This window comes from Copadichromis virginalis, linkage group LG13 (genome assembly GCF_057382275.1).
Source record: "Copadichromis virginalis isolate Kocher_CV1m ecotype Utaka linkage group LG13, C_Virginalis_male_GT1.1, whole genome shotgun sequence".
Taxonomy (NCBI): domain Eukaryota; kingdom Metazoa; phylum Chordata; class Actinopteri; order Cichliformes; family Cichlidae; genus Copadichromis; species Copadichromis virginalis.
In genome coordinates, this window is record NC_140630.1 from 11,929,995 (window position 1) to 11,935,628 (window position 5,634).

The following is a 5,634-nucleotide window of genomic DNA, read 5'->3' on the forward strand; positions in this document are numbered from 1 at the left end:
GCGTCTTTTTTTTTTTTTTTTTTTTCCTCGCGCACTCTGCTGAAGTTATATCCCGCCCCGTGGCTGCTGCCGCAGCAATGCAAACTATTTACAGATATCCCAGAGGCAAAACAAGTGTTTCTTTAATTAGTTTACAGCACACGTTCAACTAATCATTGCACCAATTCAAACTTTAAATTTCGTCCCCCTGACACCAGCATAAAGTCTGATTTCAGGGGCGTACCAATGAGTTCTCTCAACCCCCTGTTGCAGTGATTCCCAAAGTGTGAGCTGCAGCCCCCTGGTGGGCATTGACAGCACTTCTACTGGCATCTAGGGTTTGTTTACTACAAAAATATAATTTAAAAAGTATAGTTATTCTTTATTTATTGAAGATATCAGGACCTCTGTGGGGGATTAGCACCTCCAAGTTAGAGGCCATGACTCAATTAGTTGCTGCAGTTCAACTGGAGTTCAAATACCTTATGGTCTTGCTGTTGTCTGGTGCATCATTAGCATCAGTGTGGATGCTGTACTGGTCTGCAATGGACACTTTTCATTGCTTTTAACACTTGTTACTCTTTCAGTTCTTTGTACATTATTATTTTGCTCTTCTCAGCAACAGCATAAGCAAGAATAGCCAACAGACCAGTTGTACCAAATGCTTTGTACATTGCTTCCATCATACAACAGAGAACTCTGCTGGTAGACAGGCCATTCCAAAACTGCTGCAAAAGTTGAAACAGTCAGCTTTTAAATACTCCAGGGAGACTGACCAATAAACCTCACCTACCAGGATCCTGCAAGATACCACAGAGGGACAAGCAGTGGAAATCAAAGCCAATAGAGGACTGAAAGAATGAGATGGTAGATACATGTGAGGGAAATAAGCTTCCTCCTGATGGTGTCTGTGCTTTTCCTTTTCAGATAGCATTAGGAACTGGGTCATTCAGGAGGAATTCAGAGAGTTGCTACTCCTCGTTATTGAAAAGGAGCCAGTTAAGATAGTTGGACAACCCAAAGGAGTTTTGGGGCATGTCCTCTTTGGACATGGGAGGAGGCCATGGTTAGACCCAAGGCACACTGGACAGATTAAGCATCTAGACTGGCTTGGGAATGCCTCAGCATCCCATCAGAAGAGCCAAAGAAGATGGTTGTGGGTCTCTTTTTAGACTTAGTTCCAATAGAATCCCAACTTCACATAATTTAAAAAAACATGTTTACAGCTTAATAAAAAAAACTGTTTTAGAGTCCATGCATAGTTTCTTTTTGTAATGTTATACAAAGAGTCAGGAAATGTGATGAGAGCTACATGTCACACATTCAGAGCTGCTGCTTTAACCTGGCCGTGATAGCCACAACATTATCGTCTTATTCTATTTTTCTGTTGTTAACATGACTAGGTCTCATTGGTTCACCAATGCTACCATCATTAACAACATTGCTTCCCATCTGTAGAGGGTGAGATAGGGATCTTGAAGGAAATTATATCTATTTCCTCAACATTTTTGTGGGATCCTGCCTGCACTCTTTATTGTTTGGGCGCTTCACTTCTCTTCTCTACTACTCTTGTTCTTATCTGATAATCACAATCAGAAATATGTCTTTACATACAGACATACTTAAAGGAGCAGAATAAATTATACTTAAACAGTTATGAAGCCAATGAAAGTTGAGTGCTTTCATGTGTTACATGTCTACTCCTTGTGTGTTCTTCCTCTCTCTCTCTCTTTTGCTCTGCTTTCTCTCCCTCTCTTAGGTGGGAGTGATTAATGGTTGCTCTGTCCTCTATTTAAAAGCATCCTTTGGTTTCTTGTGAGGCTTTACGTTTTTTTCCTTCTTGCCTTTGAGAAAGAGGCTCTTAGCTTTTCTTTTGTATTAAATTAGGGCTGGTCTAGGCTCCGCTTACCTGTTGTTATTGTTTTTTGGAGGGTTTTTTTTGCCTACAACCCTTCAGCTTTCTTTTTTTTGTTTAAATAAGACAATTCTTATTGGCAAACTGAAACTTGGGTGTGGGATGTATATTTATACACTGTGGTCACTGAGATCAATCGAGGCTGTTGTTTGTTCCCTTTTAGCTCTGCCTCTTGGGTGGCCTCTGCTGAACTGCTTTGACTTTTGGAGGCATATGTTGAATGAGTATATCTTACTTTAAGTTTTTTGTGATCACACAATATTTCAGTCATTGTTATTAATTCCAGTAACGTATATGATCATCTGCCACCACTAGATTAGAATAGAATTGATCTTTATGGACATTTTCAAAAACTAAAACACTGAGATTATGTAATAGTAATAGATTTTTGGGCTAGAGGTTTATTACACAGTCTTAGGTACGGTTGGAGGCATTATACATTTGACCGCTATTGGGAGGAAACGGTTAAATACCAAAACAGATAACCCCACACAATCTGACAATCCCCTAAGAACAGCACTTGGCAATGGTGGGAAGGAACAACTCCCTTTTAATGGGAAGAAACCTAGCAGAACCAGGCTCAGAGAGGGGCCGCCATGTGCTGTGACCTTTGGGGGCCAGGGAAAAGAGAAGCGAGACAAGGAGAACATAAAGAGATGATGAAAAAACACACTGGGGTAGAGAGAAGACAAATGTTAATGGAATGCAGTAGTAAAATACGTGGGCAAAGTGTACAAGAACTGCTCTGTACATCATGGGAAGTCCAGCAGCAGTGTGAAATGATTGCACTTGATCCAGCCCTAATGATAACCTTTGTTCAAGATTAAAGTTTGAGGCCTAATCTTGGAAGTAGTGAGGACATCTGTCCCCCCAAATCAAAATGTAACAACACAAAAATCAGAAAGGAAAATTTAATACATTTTCATTTGCGCCGTATCACATCAATATGTACCATCAGCTCCTTTGTGTTTAGCACTGATTAGCTAATCTTAACACGCCAAAACTGTCATTGCAAGCATAGAAGGATGCTAGTATTAGCAATTAACACACACACGCAAGCCCACTAGCATAACTTTCAGTTTTATTTCCTTCAAAAGTTCACTAACTCACCATTTGTTTATTTACATATTGTGGCCACTAGCAGCCATTTTTAACAATTTCAGCAAAATATTCCTCTTCCTTACTTTAGTAAAGCTTAATTTTGCTGACACAGGGAAACTGCCCATAGTAAAGATAAGCACTTATCTCACATGTTTAGCCATATATTCAAGCCATTAGAGAAAAGCTGCACTCTGCTTACTAACTTTATGGCTCTAACTGCTCTCAGTCACGATGGTTACTAAACAAAAAGCTATAAAAGCTCTTCTTAGTGTGATAAACTCAGTTCATGTATTTGCCCACATCCAAAATACAGGACTGACATCCCGTAAAGTTTCTCTGCTAAAAAGGAGGGCAGCTTTTCTTCATACCCTCTAATTACATGTCTGATAAGTCAGTGATGTGAGTTTTCATTGGCATGATGACACATCCAATTCAGTTCAGTTTGATTTTGAATTGAACTGTGAACTTTATATTGTCTGAAAGGCCCTACAAAAAAAATAAAAGAACTCCACTGATCACAGTCCCTAGTGCACAAACGCTTGGTTTTGGTGGTGAGGAAGATCTCACTTTTAACAGGAAGAAACCTCCAATAGAAAAAAGATGTGGGGAGGAGCAGCCATCTGCCATTCTTAGGTTGCGGTTTGGTGACAGGTGTGTAACCATAGCTTGGACTGTTTGCATTAGCTAGGGTAGCAAGTGAGGTGAGTTTGCACTGGCATTTTGTTTATCTAGGAAATGCTTGTTCAAGTTCTGTTATCTAACAAAGCTGTTTAGGGAAGGTAAACAAGGGCATTGTAATGTTCCTGTAGACTGTAACACTCTAAACTATACTGGACACAGATGAATAGAGTCAATGTACACACAGAGCTAAAGGGACGACAGAGAAATGGTAAAGTGGCTTCAAAGCTCACCTTAAACAGCTGCTCAGGTTTAAGTTGGTTAACTGTGATCGAGTGTCTGACAGATGCCGGATCACCACTCCTCTCTCTCAGGGACAACCCCCATTTATCCTGGAGATCCCACTCCATCCCAGGATTAAATGTGACATTTAGGAGTCGCTGGAGGTGACTCACTTGTCTTTCCTGTAGTCAACTAATCCGATACACATTCAGTGTGTCAGGAGAATGTCCAAGTTTTAATCTTGAGTGTTTTACATGCAGTTGTAAACTGTATTTGTCTGGGGTGACAAAGATGTAGCTGTTTCTTTCGAAAAAGGAGAGGGAGCACATTTACATGCAGCACAATCAATATAATAATCAATAAATATTTCACAAAGGTGATCAAAAACTACACTAATTAAATTATCTGGCTTGCTAGGATTATTATGTCTAGCTGTATAATAGGCTCCTTTCCACCCCTTCTCCCTCACACTATAATGGCTAAGATAAAGTTATACATAGGAAAAGGTCAAGGAACACAAGGAGAAGGAGGTTAATGCCTGTGAAACTGACAGGTGGAAAGTAATTGGTTTTTTTGAAAGGGAGAGCGAAAGCAGTCGTGTTAATCTGTGTCTGTGCTATTATTAGCCGGTCCATCAGCCAGCAGAAATATGAGAGACGCACATGATGACAACGATTGGTAAGTTTAGAAAGCGGGTCAGAGAACAGTGACAGAACCTTCAGACCGCCATAGTATGGCGTTATTTTTGTGCCTCTGTTCTGAACGAACGTAAATAATTTTTACAAGTACAAACGTTGCATTTTAAGGAGAAAATTATTTTAAAGCTTAATTTGAGCGAACAAAATTCATTGCTGTGAGCAAGAAATGTATTTCAGTCTTTGCCATTATCCACACACACACACACACACACACACACACACACACACACACACACACACACACACACACACACACACACACACACAATAACAGCCCCTCTCGCTCAGTCGTTGGCATTTGCTCTTGCTCAGACCTCTACTCCGTGTTCTGACCAATTGGTTATGACAGACATCTGAGGACCTGCTCTCAGTGTGTCTTCCGCTCTCAACATCTCTGCTCCCTGCACACTCAACTCTTTCTGTACAGTGTGCCGCAAAACCAACCAATCACAGACATGGATGTAAAAATTCTAATTGGCTGTTTTGTTCTCCAATCAGCTCGCTAGCTACTGCATTCCGGAAACACTGTCCAAAATGTAGCTAAATCCAGTGGTTTAAACTAGATTAAAACCCATTTTCTGTTGGTATGTTTAATTATTTTATTTTTAAATATATAATTTTTTAAGACCATTGTTGGTGTAGCATAGTGCTGTCGCATTGTTATGAAACAGATTTGGAAAGAGTCAGTCCTGAAGGGATGTTTCCTCCTCAGCTTAGCTTCTTCCAGAAGGAGGGATTTTTGATTTACTCTGCAGCTAATGAAGAGATGACAGAATCAAACAATGGCTCTAATAATACTAAACCACAGCAGCAGGTGAGTTCAGATTTTTGTTCTGTGTATTAAGTAATTTGCAGTACCTTTTATTAAATATGTTGTGAAATTGTAGTTACGGGTGCAGTTGTAGCGTTTAAGCTAACCTTATGGCTAATTAACAGCATAGTTTTCTTACTGAGGATGTGTATTCCCATGTGACCACTTTCATGACGAATTGTTGCAGTTTTAACTAAATCATTTAAATCTGTTTTTAGGGTAATGGTGCA